Below are 15,164 nucleotides of genomic sequence, written 5' to 3'. Positions count from 1 at the left end.
TCAACACTTTGTTTCTTCTTCCTTTTCTGTACCACAACAGACAGTAAACATTTTGAACATTTTGATTCTCCTTATGTATATCAAAGTTTGTTTTATTGCTGTCTTGATTTCTTGGTTTCTCAGGTTATAAATGAAAGGATTTAATAGTGGAGTACGTACTGTAAAGAGCAGAGATAGAACTTTGTTTGCAATCAATAAATGTCCAGGTGGAACTACATATACCATAATCGTGGTGCCATAATACATGGAGACCACTCCCAGGTGGAAACTGAAGCTTTCTTCTTCCCCCTTTGCTGAAGAAATCCTGGTGATTGCTTGGATGATAAACCCATAAGAAGTTACGATTGTGAGGAATGGCAACATGGTTGCTGATGACAAAAGCAAAGACACAACCATTTCAGCAATGGAAGTGTCAGAACAAGACAGCTTCAGTAAAGGATTAAAGTCACAGAAGAAATGGTCAATGATATTTGAGCTACAAAAGTTCAACGTTTTTAACCACTGCAATACAGGGCACTTTCGCCCCCTTCCTTCCCAGCCCAATTTTCAGATTTCAGCGTTCTCGCAATTTCAATGACAATTGCGCGGTCATGCTACGCTGTACCCAAATTAAATTGTTATCATTTTGTTTTCACAAATAGAGCTTCATTTTGGTGTTATTTATTCACGACTCAGTTTTTAATTTTTTGCGATATAAGCGAAAAAAGAGCGGAAATTTGGAAAAAAAAAACTATATTTTCGTCTTTCTATTTTAAAAGAAATCCAATAAAATCGATTTTTTTTTATAAATTTAAGCCAAAATGTATTCTGCTACATGTCTTTGGTAAAAAAAAAAATTGGTTAAGTGTATAATAATTGGTTTGTGTGATCACGGATATATGTACGTAAATGATCATGTACATATGTGTGCAGGTGATCACGTACATATGTGTGCAGATAATCATTGGGACATGTGATTTTAGTGGGACATATGTGGAGGACATGTGTTTTTATTATTTGGGGACATATGTGGGGACATTGTGTTTATACTGTGTGGTGTGTTTTACACTAGACTGGTGATCAGTGAGTAAAAAGCTGTAAAAAACAGCTCATACTCACTGATCATCAGCCGGCTGCAGCGATCTGCTCTCCTCTCCTCAGCAACGACTTCCGTGTAAGGAGAGGAGGAGCCAATTGCCTAGCAACCGGCTGTTTGTTTACATCACATGACAGCCGTGATTGAACACGGCCGTCATGTGATCAGGAGGGCCAATCACAGAGCCCTCCTGCCGATCCGAGATGCGCCGTATCCAGGTAACACGGGCGCATCGGGATCGTGCGGCTGCGAGGGCACGTGCGCGCGCGCGATCCCCCTACTTCTGATGGACGTTCAGGAACGTCCGCTCAGAAGTAGAGAGCTCCCACCTGGCCGTATATGTACATTGGCCAGGTGGGAAGTAGTTAAGAAACTTAAAGAGATGGACAGGATCAAAAATGTCAAAGTCCAGCAGACTAGAATCAGAGAAAGACACAACCTGTGATTCATAATTAACCTGTAATTGAGAGGTTTACCGATAACCACAAATCTGTCATAGGACATTATGGAGAGAAGAAAACTCTCTGCCCCAGCAAGTGACCCAAAATAGGAAAAACTGGAAGAATCAACCAACAAGAGGAAACGTAGCACCATCTCTATGTATTACGTGAAACATTGGGGAGCAAGGCTGCTGGTGAACAAGACCTCAGACAGTGACAGATTGGAGAGGGGCACAAACATAGGAGAATGTAAAAAAACATCAACACAGTGATCAAGTGATTATGTGTTGATCACGATAAAGTCAGGATATATATGATTAAGAACATGTTGAAAGAAATACTCTGTAATTAACCGCTTTCGGACTGCCCACCTCATATATACTGCAGCACGGCGGCCCGGCTGTGCAAAATCATGTACCTGTACGTGATTTTGTGCACGCAATCTGGGATGCACATGCACGCCGCTGGAGAGCTGGTCCCACTGTGATTGGACACAGAGGGAGCCAATCAGTGGGTCTGGTGGCCACAATGGCCACCGGGACCCGCCGATCATTTGGAGGAAAGGCAGAATGGAGTTCTTCCTATGTAAACAAGGCAAACCACCGTTCTGTCAGGGAGGAAAATATAGATCTTGTGTTTCTGCTAAGTGCAGTGCATCCACTCCCCCCACAGTTAGAAAACTCTCCAAAGGAGCATACTTAACCCTTTGATTGCCCCTGGTGTTAACCCCTTCCCTGCCAGTGTCATTTATACAGTGGCAGTGCTTTTTTTAGCAGTGTCACTGTATTGGTGTCAGTGGTCCCCAAAAAGTGTCACTTAGTGTCAAATTTTTCCGCCACAATGTCGCAGTCCCACTAAAAAACGCTGATCATTGCTGATCATCGCTATTAAAATAAAAAGTCTATAAATCGATCCCATAGTTTATAGACACTATAACTTTTGTGCAAACCAATCAATATATATGCTTATTGGGATTTTGTTTTTTTTTCTACCAAAAAACATGTAACAAAATACATATTGGCCTAAATTGATGAAGAAATTAGATTTTTTTTTTAATTGTCTGTATTTTTTTTATAGTGCAAAAAATAAAAACCACAGAGGTGATCAACTACCAACTAAAAGAAATTTGTGGGAAAAAAGGACATCACTTTTATTCGGGTATAGCAAAAATCCTAAACCCAGCAATAAAAACTTTACTAATAGACCTGTTATGAGTGTCTGGCAATTGTCAATAACTAGATGCCAGCTTATCTTTTATAATCAAAAATCAAAACAAATATTTGGAAATTTATTTTACAGGTTTTTATTTTTTTATATTTTCCTAATTTTAAGGTTATTTTTCATTTCGATTTTGATTTTTCACTATAAGCTAAATCAACCTTATCTTGATATTTTAGTTATAGGTGCACAGTGGTGGGTCCGATAATGTAAAATAATAATTTAATTTAATTTAATTTAATTTAATGAAAATAATAATAATAATAATAATAATAATAATAATAATAATAAAATGAGAGTAGGAACCCATCATCATGGTAGCTGCAAAGAGGGTAAAGCCAATGATTTGGTGAATAATTGGTGGAGCTTTCTTTAAAAATTTTAGTAACGGTACGACAAAACCTCAATGAATAAACTTTAGATGAAAAAAAAAAATACTTCATAAGAAAAAAAAAAGGAAAAATCTAAATTTGTAAAAAATTAGTTTCCAGTCAAAGAAGAAATATTTCCAGAATGTTTAACCACTTTCAGACCGGACCATTTTGCTGGTAAATGACCAGAGGTCTTTTTACACTTTGGCACTGCGCTGCTTTAACTGGTAATTGCGCGGTCATGCAATGTTGTACCCAAACAAAATTTGCGTCCTTTTCTTCCCACAAATAGAGCTTTCTTTTGATGGTATTTGATTGCCTCTGCGATTTTTATTTTTTGCGATATAAACGTAAAAAGACCGAAAATTTTGAAAAAAAATGATATTTTCTACTTTTTGTTATTAGAAAAATCCAATAAACTCAATTTTAGTCATACATTTAGGCCAAAATGTATTCAGCCACATGTCTTTGGTAAAAAAAAAGTCAATAATTGTATATTTATTGGTTTGCGCAAAAGTTGTCACATCTACAAACTAAGGTACGTTTTCTGGAATTTACGCAGATTTTAGTTTACGACTGCCTATCTCATTTCTTGAGGTGCTAAAATGGCAGGGAAGTACAAAACCCCCCCAAATGACCCCATTTTGGAAAGTAGACACCCTAAGCAAATTGATAAGTGGCATGTTGAGCCCATTGAATATTTTATTTTTTTGCCTCAAGCGATTGAATAATGACAAAAAAAATATATATTTTTTTTTTTTACACAAAGTTGTCACTAAATGATATATTGCTCACACATGCTATGGGCATATGTGAAATGACACCCCAAAATAAATTCTGCTGCTTCTCCTGAGTACGGGGATACAGGGACTTTTTGGGAGCCTAGCCGCGTACGGGGCCCCCGAAAACCAAGCACCGCCTTCAGGCTTTCTAAGGGCGTAAATTTTTGATTTCACTTCTCACTACCTATTACAGTTTTGAAGGCCATAAAATGCCAAGATGGCACAAAACCCCCACAAATGACCCCATTTTAGAAAGTAGACACCCCAAGCTATTTGCTGAGAGGCATTTTGAGTCCATGGAATATTTTATATTTTGCCACAAGTTGCGGGAAAATTACAAACTTTAATTTTTTTTTTTTCACAAAGTTGTCACTAAATGATATATTGCTCACACATGCTATGAGCATATGTGAAATGACACCCCAAAATAAATTCTGCTGCTTCTCCTGAGTACGGGGATACCACATATGTGGGACTTTTTGGGAGCCTAGCCGCGTACGGGGCCCCGAAAACCAAGAACCGCCTTCAGGTTTTCTAAGGGCGCAAATATTTGACTTCACTCCTCACTACCTATTACAGTTTTGAAGGCCATAAAATGCCAAGATGGCACAAAACCCCCACAAATGACCCCATTTTAGAAAGTAGACACCCCAAGCTATTTGCTGAGAGGCATGTTGAGTCCATGGAATATTTTATATTTTGCCACAAGTTGCGGGAAAATTACAAACTTTTTTTTTTTTTTTTTTTCACAAAGTTGTCACTAAATGATATATTGCTCACGCATGCCATGGGCATATGTGAAATGACACCCCAAAATAAATTCTGCTGCTTCTCCTGAGTACGGGGATACCACATATGTGGGACTTTTTGGGAGCCTAGCCGCGTACGGGGCCCCGAAAACCAAGCACCGCCTTCAGGCTTTCTAAGGGCGTTACAGTTTTGAAGGCCATAAAATGCCAAGATGGCACAGCCCCCCCCAAATGACCCCATTTTGGAAAGTAGACACCCCTAAATTTAGGGGTACACTAGTGAGACTAGGTAATAAATGACGGGTGCCCTGAAACTATAAAAAAATAACTAACCAACCAGCGTCACCTGTAACAGTTATATGGTGATCACTGGTGAAAGGGTTAACTACGGGGCAATCAGGGGGCTTTATGCGGTAGTATATGGGGGTCCCTGGCGCTATAAAAAGCTGCGGCGAACCTAAATACCTACCTGCCTAACTAGCGTCACCTGTGACACTAATACAGCGATCAGAAAAACGATCGCTTATTAGGCTGGGACCACACTGGAGCGATGCGGGAACGCCACGAATCCGCGGCGGGTTCCCGCATCGCATGCCTCCCGGCGGCAGTTCACACTGCCCTATGCGAACTGCTGGGAGTGTCAGTGAAATGTTAATGACACCCCCAGATCAGTTCGCATATCGCAGTGCGATCTACAAACTCAGGTCGCATGGTGTGAACACCCATGCGATCCGATTCTGCTGCGGACCAAAAAAAGGGTCCCGTGCGAGTTTGCGGCGGGTGCGGCGGGTGCGACACGAATTCAGCCATACTATCTGTATGGCTGAACTCGAATCACACAGAGATCGGATGTGATTTGCATTGCAGTGCGGTGCGAATCACATCCGTTCTCATAAACCGCTGCAATGTGAACCCAGCCTTAGTGACACTGGCGACGGGGGGTGATCACGGGGTTAAACCTTTATTGGGGGGGTTAGGGGGGTACCTTAGAACTAAAGGGGGCTAACCCTAACTGCCCTAACAGTTATTACAGTCACAAATGACACCAATGCAAAAAAAAAAAATGACATTGGTGTCACTGTGACTGGGGGGCAGGGGTAATTGGGGGGGTGATGGGGGGGGTGTGAGTGTGCCTGGCATGTTCTACTGTGTAGTGTCGTGTTGGTGCAACTCACCGATCCTCTCTCCTCGGTGTCGGAACGAAAAATACCGACACGGAGGAGAGATTACATCACTTCCTCTGCCTGTGTTTACATTACAGGAGAGGAAGTGATGTCACGGAGCATTTTCATTCGTCGGGAGCGATCGCGAGGGGGTGGCCATGAATGAATGGCCGTCCCCTCGTCCGGGATCGCTCCCGAATGAATACCGACCGCTGCAGGCACCGGGCGGGGGCCCGATCGGGCCCCCGACCTGCGGGCAGGCAAGGACGTACATGTAAGCCCTTATGCTTGCCCGTGCCATTCTGTCGACGTATATCGTTGTGCAGCGGTCGGGAAGTGGTTAAATTCTTGTTGAATAATCCAGGTAACCCACTGCAGAAAACGCTTGCTCTTGTAATATGAGTGTAGTTTGTTTTTGTGTTTCAACAATACAGTACAGTAGACAACTAAGCATGCGGTTAAATAACACATGACATATCACTAGAAGAGCGAAGATCTGCCTTAGGACATGTATGAGAGAGGTGAGGGAGTGAACTCAAGCCAAAATTACATAATAAGAGCCATCAAAAAGCTCAGATAATCTCCTGAAACATTCCTTTACTCCTGCATTAATGCAACCAAGAACTTGGGAAGTGGTGGGTGATGATAGCTACTGAGTCACCATGGGATAGATTTACTAAAGCTTGCGCATTGGGAATCTGGTGCAGCTGTACATGGTAGCCAATAAGCTTCTAACCTCAGCTTGTTCAAAAGTTCTTTGGCCTTGGCCTTTTTTGAGACGTGTGCAGCAGATTACACCGCTGCTGTTTGAAGCGTAAGTGTGGATAAAACAGCACATGCTTGACCAGACTTATGTTGAGCTCCCATGCAGTCCGTTAGCAACAGTACTTAAAAGACCCACACCAAAGCAGGGCCCGTTCCAGCACCCGCCAAGAGTAACTGTGAGGGCTTACAGGAACACCACCAAACCACCACCAAAGACCCAATTTTTCTGACCCTGTTCAACAGGGGCATGTAATTACAATTATATATATAATATTTCACAGCACGGCCCGTTCCAGCGCCCACCCAGAGTAACTGTGAGGGCTTACAGTGTTCTGGTACCACCAACACCTAAGGCCAAAATTTCTGCAGAGTATATAAGGCAGAGTATATACAGATGGTCCCCTGTTTTCAAACATCCAACTTACTAATGACTCCTACATAGAAATGGAGGGAGATAACAGGAAGTGAGATGGAAATCTACCCCTAGGAAGACAAATTCTCTCCTGTAAGAGTTAATATGGGGAAAAGGCGTCTCCACTGATGCTTTATCACCAATCCTTGTTTCCCTAAAAAAATCCAATTGTCATTGGGACAGAAAGTGAGCTGAAATCTTCGGAACAGGGGCAAAGACAGCAAAACAAATGTTACAAGGGTGATGATAACCCTTCCCTATGTTATCCAGAAAGCTTAAAAATAGTTTTTTTTTTTTTTGGCTGGAGCTACACTTACAAAATGTACCTGTTTCAAATTACAAACAGATTCAACTTAAGAACAATCCTACAGTCCCTGTCTTGTTTGGACCACCTGTATACTGCTGTTCAGAGTACATAGGGCCTGGGGGGCCCATGTCTTTTCTTTTTTTAATTTGGGTGCGGGGTTCCCCTTAATATCCATACAAGACCCAAAGGGGCTGGTAATGGGCAGTGGGGGTTACCCATGCCGTTTTTCTCAATAATTTTCATCCATATTGCCGGGACCAGACATTACATTACAGCCGCAAGCAGTTTTAAATGACTTTTATTCCTTTAGAAATGTCATTTTGTACAGGGACTGTTCTAAACACAGGAAACACGCGTCACTTAACAGGCATACTATAGACACCGCCCAGGCACGATATTTAAAGGAATATTTCACTTTTTTTCACTTTAATCATCATTAAAATCACTGCTCCTGAAAAAAACGTCAGTTTTTAAAACTTTCTTTTACATTGATACATGTCTCCTGGGGCAGGACCCGGGTATCCAAACCCTTTTTAGGGCAATAACTTGTATATTAGCCTTTAAAATTAGCACTTTTGATTTCTCACGTTTGAGTCCCATAGACTTTACGGTGTTCGAATGTTCGCGCAAACTTTCGGTCCGTTAGCAGGGGGGTGTTCAGCTCATCCCTATGTGCTTTTATAATGAATTCATTCTGGTGTGAACAGCAGTTCAAAATTGTACACTGGGCCTACATTCCTCATTTTACTTCCAAAGAACTTCCAGATCATTCCAACTGCCCCCTAGGTAACCTTAACAAGCCCTCCTTGCTACACAGGCTCTGGTCCTGCCCTCTCATTCTACGCTACTGGAACCAAGTGGAGCTCTTTGTGGTGACAATCATCGGGCTTCGCCCCCACATTTACCTTTTGCTATTTGGAACCCCAGAAGCTCTCAATCAAGATCTGCCTAGTGCATAGATCAAAATCTTACAACACAACAAGAGAGCAATCCTCAAAAAGTGGACATGCTCTCTTCCTCCTACCATCAAGGACTTAAAAGCTGATTTATTGATTCTCCTTAAAATAGAAAAATTGAATCTGGTCTTCTATAATCACAGAAAATTGATCCGCTTTCAACAGAAATGGGCCCCTTTCATGGATGAAATGCTACCAACTGAAATGCTCCTACAGACCCACCATACATTAACCACCTCAATACAGTGCAGTTACACCCCCTTCCTGACCAGACCAATTTTCAGCTTTCAGTGCTCTCACAGTTTGAATGACAATTACTCAGTCATCCAACACTGTATCCATATGAAACTTGCGTCCTTTTTTCCACACAAATAGAGCTTTCTTTTAGTGGTATTTAATCACTAGTGGGTTTTTTATTTTTTGTGCTATAAATAAAATAAAACGTAAATTTTGTGAAAAAAATGCCTTTTTCTTTGTTTCTGTCATACATTTTTGCTAATTAGTAATTTTTCTTCATAAATTTTGGCCAAAATTTATACTGCTACATATCTTTGGTAAAAATAACCCACATTAGTATATATTATTTGGTCTTTGTGAAAGTTATAGAGTCTACAAACTATGGTGCCAATCACTGAAAATTGATCACATCTGATCAGGCCTTCAGTACATCAGGTGTACCTCATTTCTTGAGACACTAACAAGTCAGGAAAGTACAAATACCCCCCAAATGACCCCTTTTTACAAAGTAGACATTCCAAGGTATTAAGTAAGTAGCATGATAAGTTTTTTTAAGTTGTCATTTTTTCCCACAATTCTTTGCAAAATGAAGATTTTTTTTTATTATTATTTTTTTTTACAAAATTGTCATATTATCAGGTTATTTATCACACACAGCATATGCATACAACAAATTACACCCCAAAATATATTCTGCTACTCTTTCCGAGTACGGCGATACCACATGTGTGAGACTTTTACACAGCCTGGCCACATACAGAGCACCAACGTTGATGTAGTACCTTCAGACGTTCTACGAGCAAAAATGACGCATCTCATTACCAGGACAATGGAATTTCCCATAAAATGACCCCATTTTGGAAAGCAGACACCCCAACGTATAATCTGTGAGGCATAATGAGTCTTTTGAATGGTTAATTTTTTTCAAGAAGTTTTTGGAATATGTGGAAAAAAATTTAAACGCATTTTTTTACACAAAATTGTCAATTTATAAGATATTTCTAACACATAGCATGTATATAGCAAAAATTAAACCTCAAAACACATTCTGCTACTCCTCCCGAGTATGGCGATACCACATATGTAGGACTTTTACACAGCCTGGCCACATAGAGAGGCTGAACATTGAAGTAGTACGTTCAGGCGTTCTAGGAGCATAAATGACACATCTCATTTCGTTCCTACCCATCACAGTTTTGAAGGTCCTGGACCACCAGGATAGTGAAATTACCCACAAAATGACCCCATTTTGAAAAGCAAATACCCCAACATATATTCTATGAGACATGGGCTGCAAATAGGTACTCAGGTACTCTGATGGGCTGGAGATAGGTACTCGGGTACTCTGACGGGCTGGAGATAGGTACTCTGGTACTCTGATGGCCTGGTGACAGGTACTCTGGTACTCTGATGGGCCATGACAGGTACTTGGGTACTCTGATGGGCCATGACAGGTACTCGGGTACTCTGATGGGCCGTGACAGGTACTCGGGTACTTTGATGGGCCGTGACAGGTACTCGGGTACTCTGATGGGCTGGGACAGGTACTCGGGTACTATGATGGGCCGGGACAGGTACTCGGGTACTCTGATGCGCCGGGACAGGTACTCGGGTACTCTGATGGGCTGTGACAGGTACTCAGGTACTCTGATGGGCTGGGACAGTTACTCGGGTACTCTGATGGGCTGTGACAGGTACTCAAATACTCTGATGGACTGTGATTGACGGGTACTATGAGGGGTGGTGACAGGTCCTCTTTATTGGGGGGGGCAATCAGTATGATTGGTGTACACTGTAGGCGGTAACGAGATGTTACCGCAATCTCCTCCTCACACACGATCGGTGTGTGAGGAGGAGAACCCGGTAACATCTCGTTACCGCGGTTTGTTTACATTTTAGTGATCGGCTGTGAAAGGTCACAGCCGATCACGTGGGTAAACAGCCGGCCAATGGCTGTTTACCAGCATCGGTGATGAGCAGTGTTCCCGGGGAACACGCTGCCACCGATGTGCACGCGCAGCGCGCTCACGATCGCGCGCATGCGCCGTGCACAGTCGGGGTGTGACCATCTGTGATCGGCCGTGACTTCATCACGGCCGATCACGTGGTAAACAGCCATAATCAATGGGTGTTCACCCCCTTCGTGGCGAGCGGTGTCTCCGTGACACGCCGCCACCGAAGAAACAGGGATGCGCGCGCACGATCGCGTGCATTCCCTGTTTAAACGGGAGGCCGTCATATGATGGCCTCCCGCCACAATAGGTGCGCCGCCTGGCCGTCATTTGACAGCTGGCGGTCAGCATCTAGTTAAGGAGACAACCAAACCCAATACAACTTTTAAAAAATGCCACAAAATATATCAGATATTTCCACATATATGTTTAACCAATGACTTATCTCTCTGCAGTTGTAAAGATAACACTAAAAAGGTAGTAAACTTTGAGAACATAAGAAAAAAGTTTCCTCCCACAAGGCAAAATCATAATGTGCTACTATGCACCGTATGCACCACATACTAGCACATTAATAAAGACTTACCTTGAAACAAAGCCCCGCAGCAGTGAACTGTTGCTGCTGTAAAGGCTTCCATCGTCACCTTGTCTTCCTTCTGGGTTTATGGGCTGCGGCCGCTTGACTGGCCGAGCCGTGACGATGTCAATCCCATGCATGTGCACTGGAGTCTTGCCCATGGCACAGGACTCTGAAGAAAAGGCATGGGTATGCCGTTCCATCAGAGCGCATGCGCCGGTGACATCACTGACTGCTGCTCAAAGGAATGTCTCCTAAATTGTGCTAAATTGTGCACTTTTAGGAGATATTCATTTTACCTACTTTATTATAAGCTTACCTGTAGGTAAAAATCAAAGTGAGTTTACTATCACTTTAATTTAAGTGAACTAGATATGGGTTATTGAAAATTGGGATTATTATACAACAGTAGATGTATTAAACAAAACCTGTAATATGTGGGGAAAAAAAAACTGAATACAAAAAAGAATGTGAGGACGTTTACATTTTTATCCTTTTATTATTTTATTTTACCATTTTATATACATACAAAGTCACTGTATTACACATAAGTAGGAGGAGGCATTTGCAGGGATTGAAAGGAGAGGTGGTATACATTTAAGCAAGTTTAAAACCGACATTCATCCTTAAGTAGATATCATGTTGACACCACCCCCCTCCCCCCCCCCACAACTGCAGATACTTATATGTATTTATTTGAATTATTTGCGCTGCAGGTGTGGCAGAGCATTGCCCTGGCAGGGTCTAGAAGGAGGATGTGACCCAGAATGGGTTGAGGGGCTCCAGGGAGCATGTAACATGCAGGGACGGATCCAGGGGCAGGGGGCAACAGGGCAATTGCCCCCCCCCCCAAATACGGTGACATGACATGTCTGAGTCACACTTCGAGTGCTCTGCGGCTGCCGCTGCCTCTGCTGAGTCTCTCTCACATCAGCCAATCAGTGGCGCAGAGAGAGAGACTCGATAACAGCAGGAGGAACAGGTGGGTGGAGCCTCTTCCCCTGCACTGGGCCGCCTGCCGTCTAGCAACGAGTGACGTCAGTGAGTCACGTCGGACTCCAGTCTCACTCTCAAAGCCGACGTGACTCACAGTCACTGTATGGAGCATTGGAGCTGCTGGAGAACAGGCCAGGGAGGGAGAGGAGAGAAGTTACTTGCAGTCACATACCCAGCAGCTGGCGTCCACAGTCATTCTGTGACTGCAGAGCCAGCATTCTTCTTTCTCCGCCGAGTCCGCCCCTGACTGTGTTGTCCCCACCCACCGGCACGCACCCTCCTCCCTCCATCTTGTCCACGCTACAGGCCTCTGCTGCCCCTGAGTTAGTGTTGGCTCCACCCACCGCAGGTGACTTGGCAAGTGACAATCTAATGTGTGGCAGGCTACGTGGCAAGTGACAATCCGCAATGTGTGGCAGGTGACGTGGCAAGTGGCAATCCGCAATGTGTGGCAGGTGACGTGGCAAGTGGCAATCCGCAATGTGTGGCAGGTGACGTGGCAAGTGACATTCCGCATTTGGTGACAAGTGACATGGCAAATCACAATCCGCAGTGTGTGGTAGGTGATGTGGCAAGTGACAATCCGCATTTGGTGACAAGTGACATGGCAAGTCACAATCCGCAGTGTGTGGTAGGTGATGTGGCAAGTGACAATCCGCATTTTGTGACAATTGACGTGGCAAGTGACAATCCACATTTGGTGGCAGGCGACATGGCACAGGACACCCTCAGGGCTCCCACTGATTCTGCATTATGGTGAGTTGAACCATTTAATTTTAGATTACAATGTAATAATAGAAATTATGTGCTTCAATCATCCTGACACCATAAGAACCATGGTGCTGTTATGATTGAAGCACCAATACCAGCCGTTTCCCATATAAATTGTCCCCAAAAAAACATATTTTATAGCAGTGCCCCTCCCGAGACTGGACTCTGGATCTGCCCCTGGTAACATGAATAGGAAAATGGCCTTTCAGTTTCCTCAGTGTTTTCTACTTTGTGACCCCGGAGCTCAGAGATTTCTGAGAGATCCGGGTGGGATGGAATTCCAAGTCCTGGGTCCGGATTTTGAGAACAGCCAGCATACAGATTGGTCAGGTGTGTGCTGGGCTTTTAGTGGTGACCTGACCATGGTTCTGGGCTCCACCCCGGCAGATAGGAAGTCTGAGTACCAGGAGTCAGGAGGGCTCCATGGGGGAGCCAGTGCAGCAAGAGGCTGCTAGCTGTGTGCACCAAGGTGGTCGGTGAAACAGTCTGTAGGAGACAGACAAGGGCCTGGAGTGTAAGGCCAGAGCAGCAGTGCTGCAAGTGAGAGCCAACTAGGCTGAATGTAGTTTTGTTGATGAAAAGGAATGCTGAAACCCTTGCAAAGGAAAACCTGTCTTTGTTGGACTTTCTTTTAATAAAAATGCGCAAACAAAGCCCTTAAAAAGAAGAACCAGCGAGTGGCGGTGTCCTTCAAACTCGACATTTGATGCTAATCCTTTACACAAGAAAGTTTATTAGGTGATGGTGATAATTGTGTGAACCGCCCTACTGCAGGTGCACAAATGTGCCACAGGACCTTGGGTTCTATAAACCCTGTGCTACATCTGCACATGTTTCTTCTGAACATCTGCATATGCTTCATCTGAACATCTGCACATGCTATTTCTTAACATCTGCACATGCTTTTTCTGACCATCTGCGCATGTTTCTTCTGAAAAACTGCACATGCACATGTTTCTTCTGAACATCTGCACAATTGTATGTCTCACCTGGACATCTGCACATGCGCAAGCTTCTTCTGAACATCTGCACATATGCTTCTTCTGAACATCTGCACATGCTCATGCTTCTTCTGAACATCTGCACATGCGCATGCTTCTTCTGAACATCTGCACATGCGCATGCTTATTCTGAACATCTGCAAATGCTCATGCTTCTTCTGAACATATGCGCATGCACATGCTTTTTTGAACATCTGCACATGTGCATGTTTCTTCAGAACATCTGCACATTTGCAGGCTTCTTTTGAACATGCTTCTTTGAACATCTGCAAATGCTCATGCTTCTTCTGAACATATGCACATGCACATGCTTCTTTGAACATCTGCACATGTGCATGTTTCTTCTGAATATCTGCACATTTGCAGGCTTCTTTTGAACATCTGCACATGCTCATGCTTCTTCTGAACATCTGCACATGCTCATGCTTCTTCTGAACATCTGTGCATGCACATGCTTCTTTGAACATCTGCACATTTGCGGGCTTCTTTTGAACATCTGCACATGCACATGCTTCTTCTGAACATCTGCACATGCTCATGCTTCTTCTGAGCATCTGCACATGCTCATGCTTCTTCTGAACATCTGCAAATGCTCATGCTTCTTCTGAACATATGCGCATGCACATGCTTCTTTGAACATCTGCACATTTGCGGGCTTCTTTTGAACATCTGCACATGCGCATGCTTCTTCTGAACATCTGCACATGCGCATGCTTCTTCTGAACATCTGCACATGCTCATGCTTCTTCTGAACATCTGCAAATGCTCATGCTTCTTCTGAACATGTGCGCATGCACATGCTTCTTTGAACATCTGCACATGTGCATGTTTCTTCTGAACATCTGCACATTTGCAGGCTTCTTTTGAACATGCTTCTTTGAACATCTGCAAATGCTCATGCTTCTTCTGAACATATGCGCATGCACGTGCTTCTTTGAACATCTGCACATTGCGTGTTTCTTCTGAATATCTGCACATTTGCAGGCTTCTTTTGAACATCTGCACATGCTCATGCTTCTTCTGAACATCTGTGCATGCACATGCTTCTTTGAACATCTGCACATTTGCAGGCTTCTTTTGAACATCTGCACATGCGCATGCTTCTTCTGAACATCTGCACATGCACATACTTCTTCTGAACATCTGCACATGCTCATGCTTCTTCTGAACATCTGCAAATGCTCATGCTTCTTCTGAACATATGCGCATGCACATGCTTCTTTGAACATCTGCACATGTGCATGTTTCTTCTGAATATCTGCACATTTGCAGCCTTCTTTTGAACATCTGCATATGCTCATGCTTCGTCTGAACATCTGTGCATGCTCATGCTTCTTTGAACATCTGCACATTTGCATGTTTCTTCTGAACATATGCACATTTGCAGGCTTC

General features: G+C 43.3%; 1 pseudogene; it reads right to left on the bottom strand.

Annotated features, from left to right (window-relative positions):
- LOC143925581 (olfactory receptor 1468-like) lies at positions 1-14,305 on the bottom strand (annotated as a pseudogene).
- Between the last annotated feature and the right edge of the window lie 859 nt (positions 14,306-15,164).

This window comes from Lithobates pipiens, unplaced genomic scaffold (assembly GCF_037356315.1).
Source record: "Lithobates pipiens isolate NorthernLeopardFrog02 unplaced genomic scaffold, aLitPip1_a1.2 Scaffold_22, whole genome shotgun sequence".
Classification (NCBI taxonomy): domain Eukaryota; kingdom Metazoa; phylum Chordata; class Amphibia; order Anura; family Ranidae; genus Lithobates; species Lithobates pipiens.
The sequence above is the reverse complement of the archived record's forward strand: the minus strand, read 5'-3'. Positions and strand labels throughout refer to the sequence as shown.